The 12,790-nt window shown below is 47.9% G+C and overlaps 2 protein-coding genes across 2 annotated transcripts in view; both read right to left on the bottom strand.

The window, feature by feature from the left end:
- The window catches only part of VWA2 (von Willebrand factor A domain containing 2), a 46,432-nt gene extending 41,121 nt beyond the window's left edge, over positions 1 to 5,311 (bottom strand). The window contains exon 1 of the mRNA XM_049645832.1: positions 4,835 to 5,311. The gene's annotated coding sequence lies outside the window, so the exon portion shown is untranslated. The remainder of the gene's footprint in view (positions 1 to 4,834) is intronic.
- A 6,168-nt stretch (positions 5,312 to 11,479) lies between these two features.
- Positions 11,480 to 12,790, bottom strand: part of TDRD1 (tudor domain containing 1) — a 43,157-nt gene continuing 41,846 nt past the window's right edge. Inside the window, exon 26 of the mRNA XM_049645815.1 lies at positions 11,480 to 11,930. The gene's annotated coding sequence lies outside the window, so the exon portion shown is untranslated. The remainder of the gene's footprint in view (positions 11,931 to 12,790) is intronic.

Genomic DNA, 12,790 nt, shown 5'->3' with positions numbered 1-12,790 from the left:
GGCAGAGCTGCCCCTGGGATGCAAACCAGTCAGGCTCAGGCTGATTTTCCGGGGTCCCGGCTTCCGACCCTGGGCACGTGCAGGACTCTGAGAATCAGGCCTGTTGATGTCTTTCCCAAACCAGGATTCCAGCGGCCTCCCCAGGCTGCCGCGAGGACCTGGGGGAAGGAAGTACATACAGAAGGTTCCCGCGCGCACAGAAAGGCACTCAGGTCTGCCAGGAGACAGACCCAAGCAACTTCCTCCCGCTCTCTTCCTTCTGTGCCCCTGCATGCCCCGGTGAATGCTTTTCAGAGTCTCCCAAGCTTCTGCTCATTCGGGCAAAATTTACGTTGGCGATCTGCAAATCAAGGCAAGAAGTCAAATGCCTCCTGAGAGGCGTCCGGACCAGAAGGTGCTGGCTCTGGGACCCCAGCGGCACCTCTCTCCCCTGCGCCCGCAGCACAGCCCGCACTCAAACTGCCCGCTGGTGTGATCGTCTCACCTGCCCGGTGGCAAAGGCCGCAGGGACTCCGGCTTCGTCTCTGCCGGAGCCCCAGCCGCCTGCACTTGTCTGGCACACAGTAGGCGAGATGCGTGCCTGCTGGGTCAGTAAGCACCGCTACGCCTACTTCCGGAAGGATATTTGCGCTCACTACACTCGCTGCATTCCTTCTTATGCCAAGATAAACGAAATAAACGCTGCTTGGGTGCGGGTGCGGTATTAACAGCACCCTGCTGTCTCCCACCCGTCATCTCAAACGTTCAGTTTCCCGCCCCCCTCCCCCCATCACAACTGCTTGCAGTGCTAATTCGAATTCTAAGTACAGCCCAACACCTGAAATCTTTTTAAGAAAGGATGAATTGCACAGTAAAAATCCAGCAGCTGCTTCCATCCAGTGAGCATTTGCTGGGTGCCTGGCACCGGGGGCCATCCTTCTGTATCTTCTCTCCCCCTAAGCCTTGCAGCCAGTCACCGAGAGTATTGTCCCCATTTTACAGATGAGAAAACTGAGGCACAGGCAAGTTGTTTTTGCCGCAGGTTACACAGCTAATAAGGGGATCAGACTCCCTTCTGGCCTCCCAGTGATTTGCTCAACCCATCCCCTTCCTGATCCTGGGGGAGTAAGGTAGGGGAAGAGAGGCATAATTAAAAATCTGCCAGCTGAATCCTGCCCTTTGGCAGTTTTCCACAAGCTACCACCTGCCAGCAACTCCCACCTTCGGCACACGTGAGAAGATTTCCAGAACTCTCTGCATTCTTGTGCAAAGCAGTCAGGAGTGGTTTGCATCCCAGGGAGCAGAAACAGATCATCGTGTGCAGGTACCCACGTATGCCTCGTCAAGCCTTTTCCGTTGCAAAACGCCCCACTCGTCATTTGTTCTTTTTCTGTTCCATTACCCACGCTAATCCCACGTCATTCCTGGCTCCTGGGGCTCTCACACATCCACTCTTCACCACCACCACCACCTCCCCCCGCCCCCATCTTCCCATCTGACTGCTGTGTTCAAATCCTGGTTCCACGCAGCACTGGCACCGCTAAGGACAGTGGGTAAGCGCAGTTTGTCGCAGGGCTCCGCAAAACTCAGCACAAACCAGGGATTACCCTTTCCATGCCGCAGGAAGAAATGAAGGCCCAAACAAGGCTACTTTGGGAAAAGAAGGACCAGGCTGGCAATGGCTGAGGGCAGTTTTGCAGGACAATGCCTGCCTTCTCCTCTAGGATGGGAAATGAAATGAGTTCGGGGTGAAAAAGGAAACCACTTCTGCCTCCTCACAAAACGCACTTCCCACCCCAAATATTAGGTTAGCCCTTGGCAGCCTCCTCTCCATCAGTGGGATGGAAATCTGAGCCCTTTACAAGAACGGGCAACACCTGAACAGGAAGACTTTAAAACCGGAGGTAAAAGTGTCGAGCCAGAAAGCCCTTGCTGTCTTTCACCGTAGCAGTCGCCTTCCTTGTCCTTTTGATACAACATTTTGTCAGGCTCAGGGGGTCCAGAGAAGTGGGCCACATGCTTCTAGTTTGACACAGCAGAGAGACCATTTTAAAAGCTGCTGGGGGAAAGTCACGCTCCCTCTCAAAGAATCGCAGATCGTTAGAACCCGACAGTCTGAGAAGCTGAAGTCAGCACCAAGGGATGAACAATGCGCTGTACAGATTCCCTGATCAGATGGGCATGGATCTCAAGGCTTCCCACTCTCGCCGCACCTGCGAAGAGACACTTACAGCCAAGAGAGATGTTTGTTTTGATGGTTATTTGAAAATCCTTCATTTAATCTGTACAGGACCCAAGTTCATTGGACTCTGGGAAGCAGAGGCATAAGAGAATGCACATGGGACCAGAAGCCCAGAGACAGAATTCCACGCTAGTTCTGCTTCTAATCACCTGGGTGACGTTCCCTGTCTCAGGGTCATTCATTCGTCCAATTGGGGTGAATCTTAGTTTCACGAACTCAGGCAAGCGTTGTAAAGATCCAGGGGAATCGTGTGTGATCGTCCCTAAATGTACAACGTTAAAGGTTGTCATTACATTTAATAGGTTAATTTCATAGAACACCCATAATGCCATAGGGTAGACATGATCATTTCCATTTTTCTACATGAGAAAGTGGTCTTGTAGAAGCTGGGACCCAAAGTCAAAGAGCTCCAACAAGTGTGGAGTCAAGCCCAGGTCTTCTGATGAGGACAGCTGGGCCGTGACAAGAAGAGTGCAGTAATACAGAACGAGCACAGTCAGACGCCGGGAAGCCTGAGCCTTGAGCCTTTCAGTAACTTCCTTCAGTTCAGTCTTTCAATTTCCTTCCCTCACAAATGGGGGTGACATCACCCAGCCTATTTACCTAAAAAGGTTGATGCCGGGATCACATGAGATCACAATGCAAAAGTGCCCTGGGTGAAGGCAACGTCTCTTAAATGGAGAGCAGGGAGATCCGTTGAAGAGAAGGGACTCAGGACCAGGAAAGGAAATGAGGGATCCAGGACAGGAATCATATTGAGGGCAGGCCAGCAGGCAATTCTGTGGGTGGGAGAGGAAGCGGTCCGGAGCTGTTTACATGATGAAAGGGTAAACTTAAGGAAGGGACTCCAAGCGCATTCCACTGGCCCAGGGAGCTGGCCTGGGGTGATGCCGAAACCATTAGCCTTGTGGATAACGGCAGGGTTTTGTTTTATTTGCAAACAAACAAACAAACAAAACAACAACAACAAAACCCTTGTGGGATGAGATTAAAAGTTGATAATTTTGCTGCATTGCTCCTGATGAAAACTAAAAAAAACTGATCTGTGAAGGGCAAAAGTACAAAATCTGCGGACCACTGTTCTAAAACACCTCACAATGATGCTGACCCCTCCAATGTTATAATTACACGAAATTTCATTTATTCAAGCATCTGCCCTGTGCCCAGCACCCTGTCAGGGGTTGGGGATACAATGAAAAGACTCTGTAAGGTACACACAACATGGGACAAAAGGCTTTGTAATCTCACCAGTTTATCCCTGATGTCAGCACTTGCCAATTAATGACTGTCCCATTTATGCAGCTCATCAAAAGCCTAGCAGTCTGGGTTCCTGGGGGGCTCTCCCATTCGCTCTTGGGTCGTCTTTCACCTCTCTAGGTCTCGGTTTCCTTATCTGTAAGAACCTGGACATCTGAGCAAACTGAGGGGAAGGAAACAGCTATTGCAAGCTCCGGAGGGTAAACCAAAAACTAAATGTAAGGGGAAATATGTCACTGATGGTTTTCAGTCAATCAGACAGATGTGATAAAGGAAAGGAGCCCCCCCCTCTTCCCCAGGATTTGTCGGGGGACCTAGTCTGGAAAATTCTTATACCATCAAGAGACAGTTTGGGGTCGAATTTCTACAAACAGCAAGGGCTGCACCCTCGGTGAAGAGCAGCCCGCAGAGCCTTGCACCCCCATCAGCAGCAAGAAGGGAATGGCTGCAGGTTGCTGAAAGCCAGCAGCATTTACAAATTAACTCCCCAGGCCTTTGCCAATTGCAGTGGTACCTCTAGGACGGACGGAGAAAAGAGAAGAGAAGAGAAGAGAAGAGAAGAGAAGAAAGAAAAATCTTTTCTGACTCTTTTCTCAGCAAATGCACATTTCTTAATATAATGTCACAATGGAAGCCAAACAGAAGTTGAATTTTTACACCTGAAGTTATAAAACATTGAAAGGTTCTGGGGTTTTTGTGTGTTAAAGAACCTCATAATTTGCCAATTGTACAGGTTCTGATTATTCAGTTCCAAGACACCAGACACACAGCAGGTGCTCCCACCCAACGGCCGCTCTTGGCTGGAGAGCCATAGATTCCAGGGGGGGCCAGGTGCCCTCCCCCCTTCTTTGCCAGGGTGCCCACCCTGCTCCTAAACCGACGCCACCTGGCAAGTTTCAAAGGTGCATTTCCCGAGACCCTCCATTTACTCTCCCAGCAGGTGGCCAAGGGCACAGCCCCGGGAGGGAGAAATGCAGGAAAGGGGGGCGGAGCGGGGGGGAGGGGGGCGGCCGGGGAGAAATCCCAGTATGAGAAGTCACGAGGACAAATCCCCTAGCCTTCCCATCGCCCAGGGGCCAGTCTCTGGGCCACGGGCCCTGCTAGGGCTCTGCCAGCAGAGGCTTCGCCGGGGCACTCTCGCTGCTGGGAAAACTGCACAGGAGTCACCTTAACACCGCGTAGGTCCTGAAAAAGAGGGGCGCGGGGAGGGGGGCTTGGGCACGTCCCCCAAACATTTACTCAAAAGGCGAGTCCCCTTCCGCAGTCTCCAGATTAACAGACTGTGCCTACCAACAGGTCGAGTTTAATACACGGTTCCCTTCTCCACCCACTGCCACCTAGCCCCTGTCCCCTTACCTGTGCTCCGCGCCCCCTTGGCTCTGCGACCCCGTGCCGGAGTCCCAAAAGAGAGGCCACTCCCGGGCCCGCCACGCTCCCCGTCCCGATGCGCTGGCTGGGTCTCCCCGGGCCGGGCCGTCTGCAGGGAGCCCGGGGGAAGCGTGCGCCAGGTGCGCTCGTCCAGGTGCGCCAGGTGACTCCGGCTTCTCCGAGAAGCGCGCAGGCCTCGCGGCCGAGTTCAGGTGCGGCTCAGACAAAGCCGAACAAAGCCCGCAACGCCGCTCGGCCGCCGCGTCCACGCGGGACCGCACGGGATCCGTGCCGCTGGGAGGGACGGCTGGGGGCCGAGCGTCCCCACCCCCGGAGCGCGGACAAGGAACCGGCTCCCCTCCCGAGGCCGCTGGCGGGGGCCCGGGGCGCGGAGACAGCTCGGGCTCTGACTCACCGGGACGAGGGCGGCGGGAGCGCACGGCGGGACGCGCGCGCCGAGGCTGCCGAGAGGGCCCGCGGGCTCGGCTCGGGCCAGGGGGCGCTGCAGGCCCGCGGGAGGGCGCCCTGGGTGGGAGCCACGTGGGGCACCTGTAGTTCTCGCCGACGGGAGGCGGCGAGCGCGGCGCGGGCCCAGGGAGGTGCATCGGGCGCTTCTGGGACCTGGGCCCGCATCGCTTCTCGCGTTTTTTAACACGGCGTGGGCCAAGAGCGGCAAGTCAACAGAAGTACTTACTTCTGCGCGGGTCTCCCAGCCTCTGATCGGTGTAGCAGGGCTGTGCCATCCGCTGCCGACTCCGCAGGGTTTAGTGCTCAGACCCGTGCGAAGATGTTGACTTTGGCATCGCTTCTATTTGGCATGGCAGTTGCCATTTACCTGTCTGCAGTTACTGCGGCTGGGAGGTAATAAGCGGGCCTTTTTGGCCAGCGTCCTCGATTAAGTCTAGAAGGTGCCTGATTTTTAAAACTCGGATGCCAGAAAGCAAAATGGCATAATGCCTACACACAGTAAGCACTCAATAGATGTTGACTATTACTGTATCATCTATAGTTTTCATAAGGCATCAATAAAGTGTCATTGCACAACGTGTGCTCATTGCAAAATAAGAAAATGCCAGTAAGGACCTTGCAGAAAAACACCTGTCCCACCATCCAGAGATAATCACTGTTAACGTTATGGTGTTACGTTCTTTCAGCATCCTTCCACTTACATAAAAATTTACATTATTTTTAGTTCAGTCCCTACATACTGTGACATACCCAGCTTTTCTATTTCTCTTCTTGAACATGTTTTTAGCCACTACTTAATATTCCAATGTAGTTAACCTGCTGTTGTAAACATTAACTGTTAATCATGAAATTAGATATTTGTGCTTTTGCCCAATCACTTCCTTGGAGTAAACCGCAAGAAGGCAAATTTCTAGACTCTTGGGTATAGGCAGGTTAAGGCTTTTGATGTGTATTGTCAAACTGACCTCCAGGAAGATCAACCTGTTTCCTCTTTTCCGTGCCCCTCTTCCCATTATTCTTGTAAATGTCAGTCTGATAGACTAATACCTTTTTTTAAACGCTTTTCCTTTTTAACAAATTTTTTAAAGCATTGCCCTTTAGTTCTCAGTTGGTTTCCAACCCTCTCAAAATCTGTAGCTTCTAGTGAAAGGGACCCATGGTCAGTAAATGTTGCAAACTTCACAGAAGTGGGGAAAAGAAGGACCCATTTTTCACTTAACTCCTTCCAATAACATTTATTGAGCACCTTTTTTTGGTTACCTGTTTTACATTAAAACGGAGCCACACCAGAGCAGGATAAGCCATGCAGGAGCACCTATGCAGGGGAAACTGGCCGCAGGTCTAAATGCTTGGCGGAAGGAGGGGTGGGGAGGGGAATTGTCTCAAAAACATGTAATGCAAGCCAAATAGGTCATTTTAAACATTCCAGTCACCACATTTAAAAAGTGGAAAGAAACAGGTGAGCTTAGTATTACCCCAGTAGATCCCAAATATCTTGTGTAATCAATGTAAAATAGAGATATTTTATGCTGTCTTCAAAATTTTCTTATACATTTATAGCACATCTCAATTTGGTCTGGCCACATTTTAAGTGTCCAGTAGCCAACTGTGGTGAGTGGCCTGTGTCTCTCCAGACAGAACAGAGGTTTGAGAAGGGCAGACCACGTCCTGGCAAAAGTGGAAATTTAACAGCTGACGGCCCTCTCCCCGACTTGGTGTGATTCGCTGCTAAGCTGGCATCTACCAGCACACCTTTGGCTAATCAGTTTACGTGTGAGAAGTCAAATTTCAATTCTGGATGTTCCTGACAGTTTGGCGGCTTTAACTGGGGGGGGGGGGGTCAGGGCGGGGAGTTCACATGTTCATTCCATGATCAAGAAGTAAAAGGCTACAACTATAAATACTGGTGGAGATACAAGTTCTTTCAAACTCCTTCACATCAAAGTATAAGTCAGTCTGTCCCAGATGCCTATCAGATCTAACAGATGTGCATGGCGGCGGGGGGAGGGAGGCAAATGCAAGTGGCCCAGGCTACGGAGAGTGGTGAGTGGGAGACTAGCAGGGCTGGAGGTTTTTTACACAAAAAGCTGGGCAACTCCTCCTTTATGAAGATCTGTGGAAAATTTCAAGTCACTTTGAAGGACCATCATCCCAAAGAGTCTGTGAGCCCCTTGCTTCCAAGGACTTGCCTTGCTCATCGTTGCAGCCCCAATGCTTGCTAACTCTACACAGTAAGTGCCCCTTGAAAATGTGAATTGCCCCTACAGCAGGTCTCGGTGGTGAACACACAAGGCATGGAGGCGACTGTGCATTTCACGCAGAGACAACAGGGGACCAGTGACACAGAGTGGGAGACACCCAGTGTGGAATGACCACTGCTTTGGAAATGAGGGAAATCTGGGATTCCCCATTCAGCTCCCCTACCTACTGGACTTGTGACAGAGAAAAGATGCTTCATTTTTGACTGCTCAGTTTTCTGGCCTATGAAATGAAAGGTTCAGGAGTACAACCGTTCTCAGATCTGGGGAAGCCCCAGTTTTTTGCACCCACTCCCATTATTTGGACCCCCGAATGATGAAAGCAAGGTGAAACACGTATGAAAAGCCCCAAAGGAAAATAGGTTACAGAGCCGCCAACATGGACTTCCCAAAACCCTCTCGAGAAGTGAAAGATCAGGAAACAGTGCGTATTCAATGGCCAAGAAATCATCCCAGAAGAAATAAAGGGCCTGATTCTGCAGTGCTCCACAGGCAGCAAAACCATGGCGCGGAGGGCAAGAAGAGAGAACAAAGTAGTGCTGGCAGGACATGAGGAACAGAAATACTGCATCTCAAAGCTGGAGACCCTTGGGCTTGGGGTAGACACCGATGGCTCTAAGGTTTAAAACATACAACCCAATTCCATTAAGACAGTGAGAATTACACACAAGGTTACTGGATTTGTTTCTGGGAAACGTGATGCTTTCTGGCTCAATCAAGGAAACACATTATGTCTCCAAAGGCAAGGGCCTGGGTAACGTCAGTCATGCGACCCACACCCAAGACTGCGTAAGCACTCTCCTCCTTCAAACTGCCAGGACTTCCAAATTTTGTGTCTCCCGTTTCACACACGAATGCCTTATGTGTTCACTGAATGCATTTCGAGAGGAATCTGGGCACACCCTTGGGGATGGGCTTCTTAAATTAGCCCCACAGTCTGTCTCACTTCCTGGAAGGCTTCCTATCACTACAAGGTTTCAAAAATGGCATCACCCACTGGGTGTTGTATGGAAACCAATTTGACAGTAAATTTCATATATTAAAAAATAAAAAATTAAAAAAAAAAATGGCATCACCTCAGAGTCTCAAGGTAAAAAGGGAAGCACAGGAAAATGGCCAAGGCTGGGCAGCTAAAGCCTTCAATGAAATCAATTCTGGGTTATCTGAAAGCTACTGCCAAGGTTAGAGAAGCTTCCCAGGGAAGATGGACTGCAGTGTCTAAACAGGAACTTGACCAACGAACGTTCAGGGCTGCAGAAAAATGTGCCCGTTCTCTGGGTGAGCCTCTACTGCTCCCAGCCTGTGCAGGTGGGCAGTAGTCTTACTTGTAACTGAACTTCACTTTAATCCAGCAAGCAAAATCAACTTACAACTCTTAACTGTCTGTGTGGAACGACAGGCTGCCCTCCAATTCCTTTTATCTGGAAAAACAAAGCAAAAACCATCCTTGAGAATCCTGTGTGCTTAATGAGTACACACTGCTTGGGTGCGTGGCCAGCTACAGGTCCACCGGCAGCTGGTGAATAGCCCAGGCGTTCCTCTCTGGCCACCCCCCAAAGGGCTCAATTTACCAAGTCCGGGCGGTAGTTGTGTCAGTGGTGAGCCCACCGGTTACACTAAGGGTCTATGCTCCAGGCTAGCAGCCTCCCAGCATTAAGCCTCACATTTACTTAATTCCTCTCCTGGAATCTGGCTATTTAGGGCCCTACAGATAAGGATCCTCACCTATTGGTTTTCTGGAGCATTTACTATCTAGTAAGAGAGCTCAAGTTCAGAAAAGTAATCACCTTCACTCAGTTTTGAGACTTTTACATATCTAGTTGCCCCAACAAAAGAATTCTACCAAAAGAAAAGGCGTATCGAATATACCTCCACAGATACACTTTCATCACAATATTTACATGTCCTCTGCCAAGGAATAATTTGTTTGGTTACATGGTTTCAGCAATTTTGTGCTTATCTAACTGAAGTACATATTTTGAGGGAAACTGAACACCAGATGTGATAGACCGCACATGGTGCTGATGAATAATAAACACAGCATTTATTTCAATCGCAGGAATGTAAATGGAGGCCAGTATATACTTGAATGTGAATTAATAATGTTAAAGTAGGTCCATTAAAGATAGAGCTATTGCTATTGCTAGCTATTGCTAGACCCAGCAATTGCACTAGGAATTTATCCAAAGGATAGAAGAATGCTGATTCAAAGGGGCAAATTCACTCCAATGTTTACACAGCACTATCAGCGATAGCCAAATTATGGCAAGAGCCCAAATGTCCATAGACTGATGAATGGATAAAGAAGATGTGGTATATAGATTACACACACACACACACACACACACACAGGAATATTGCTCGCTGATCAAAAAGAATGCAATCCTGCCATTTGCAACGTGGATGGAACTAGAGTGTATAATGCTAAGCAAAATAAGTCAGAGAAAGATAAATATCTGATTTCACTCGTGTGGAATTTAAGAAACAGATGACACAGGGAAAGGGAAGGAAAAATAAGAAAAACAAAGGGAGGCAAGGCATAAGAGACTCAAGTACAGAGAACTGAGGGGTGCTGGAGGGGTGCTGGGTGGGGGGATGGGCATGAAGGAGGGCACTTGTTGGGACGTGCACTGGGTGTTATATGTAAATGATGAACCACTAAATTCTCCTGAAACCATTACTATGCTACATGTTAACTAGCTTGGATATAAATAAAATTAAAAAAAAATAAAGTAGGTCCAGTATAGTATCATGTAAAATGAATCCAGATCTCCAATTGTGAAACTACTTCCACAGACTGTCTTGTTCCCCAAAAGAGACTAATAGCTGAATCCTCATATTAAACTCCATTTACTCTTTGTATTCAAATTTCCAGCACCATGTAAAACGACAGAATCTGAAACTTTCAGACCTTTTTAATGTTCTGACTTGCTTCTCTACTTTTCCACAATGAAAAGGTCAACTTTGTGATTCCATAATTTCTATGTGTATTCTCACTGTGGCTAGAATGGACTGAGAAGGAACTAAGCGTCCAAGGCTCCAAACATGTACAAATCAGAAAAAGAACTTAGCAAAATAGTGACCATAAGAACACAAGGCTGAAAAGTGAAAGGATTTTGAGCAAAGCAGCATATATTTTTATCTAATAAAAGCACAAGGGCTCAGTTGTTTAAGCATCTGACTTCAGCCCAGGTCATGATCTTGTCGTTTGTGAGTTCGAGCCCCACACTGGGCTCTGCACTCACAAAGCAGAGCCTGCTTGGGGTTCTCTCTCCCCCTCTCCCTCTCAGAATAAACTTTAAAAAAAAGGCACATCAATATTTGAACTTGTTACATGAAGAAAAATTCCATTTAATCTGGCTGACATACATTACCAGAAAAACAAAAAAACAAAAAAAAAAAACAAAAAAAAAAACAAAACAAAAAAAACAAACAAACAAAAAAAAAAAACCAAAAACCCAAAAAACATTCTTTGAGTTGGTAACCTCTTCTTGGACAGGAGTCTGATACTAAATTACTAAGTCATGGAAAATTTCCCAACAGAAACTTACAGGCTGGCAGGAAAGTCAGCTGGCCCATAATTCTGCACATGTTTTAGGAGCAACTAAGATTCCTTTATGTGCTTCAAGAAAAATGCATACTCTAATTTTTAACTTAACTGCATTTGTATTTCAGAAAATGTAAATTCTACCTACAACGAAGTCTAGATGGCTGCAGATTTGGAAGGGTATGGATGTTCTGTAGAAGCAGAAAGAGAAAGTCCCTTCCGCAGCTGAGGAGCGGTTGAGAGCCTGAGGATAGACTCTAAGCCCAAAAGCCCACAGGAAAAGAGATCCGAGTTGGGATGGAGACAGCAGCTCACGATCTCAAGAGTGGACAGGAAAAGAAGAGCCAGGACCGAAGCAACAACAAGCCAAGGAACATTTATTAAGTGGAAGAGGCAGATGACGACAGAGCAAGGCATGTTTTATTACCAAGTATTTCAAACATACAGAAAAATCCAAAGAAACTCATGCATCTATCAACTAGATTTATCTGCTAGTAATATGAAGCCTTATTTTCTTCACTGTTACCTTTAAGTCCTAAAAATTTATATTCACAGTAGAAAATCCCTATGTATCTCTTCCCGATATCCCCATGAATGTGGTATGAAACTTCCACGCCAGACTTATTTGGGAGGAAGAACTTAGAGGGAAAAAAACACAACTCCCCAACCCAACAGAAGAGCGGCAAAGCAAACAGAAATGGAGGCACAGAAGACAACATTCGCGATGAACACGCGGGGTGCCGTGCTGCCTCTAAGTCTAGCCTTCGTTGTTTCCTTTCTGGTAAGCATGTATCTCCGGGACACACTGCTTCTGAAAGAGAAAAATCAACTCTCAATATGCCTTATTAGAGACTCAATCACTCTGCTTAATTTCTAAAGTGCAAGCAAACCAAAGTGTACATTCAAGTCGGATCTGTTGCAGAAATGCACCGCCACAGCATTGTGCACGATCTGTTGCAGAAATGCACCGCCACAGCATTGTGCACGAGCTGCCGTGGTTTGGACCGCCCTGGACCAAAGCGAAACACAGCTGTGTGCACTCCCCTACAGCTGTGTGCACTCCCCTTCCGATACAGAATGTTACAGTGACTTGTGTGCTGAAGCACTTATTTATCACGTCTGAGCCACAGAGGACAGTCTTCTTCGGTTCCTATCGCCACAGCATTCCTAGTTGGGCGATTTTACAGTTATTTAAAAATTTCTCCAATAAAGACTAAACACTTCAATTTTAAACACATTTTCTCTGTATCTAGGAAAAACATTTTAAAAGAGTGAATATTCGGGGCGCCTGGGTGGCTCAGTCAGTTGAGCGGCCGGCTTCGGCTCAGGTCATGATCTCACAGTCCGTGAGTTCGAGCCCCGCGTCAGGCTCTGTGCTGACAGCTTAGAGCCTGGAGCCTGTTTCAGATTCTGTGTCTCCCTCTCTCTGACCCTCCCCTGTTCATACTCTGTCTCTGTCTCAAAAATAAACGTTAAAAAAAAATTAAAAAAAAAAAAAAACAGTGAATATTCAACTATAGTTCCACCACAATGAAATATGCTTAAGCAATCATGTATGTAATTTTTTCTTTTTTTGTTTTGGTTTATCCATTCATTTTGAGAGACAGAGAGAACACGTGCATGGGAAGGACAGAGAGAGAGAGAGAGAGAGAGAGAGAGAGAGAGAGAGAG

Source organism: Panthera uncia, chromosome D2 (genome assembly GCF_023721935.1).
Source record: "Panthera uncia isolate 11264 chromosome D2, Puncia_PCG_1.0, whole genome shotgun sequence".
NCBI classification, from domain to species: Eukaryota; Metazoa; Chordata; class Mammalia; order Carnivora; family Felidae; genus Panthera; species Panthera uncia.
Note: the sequence above shows the minus strand (reverse complement) of the source record. Positions and strands in the feature narration are given on the sequence as shown.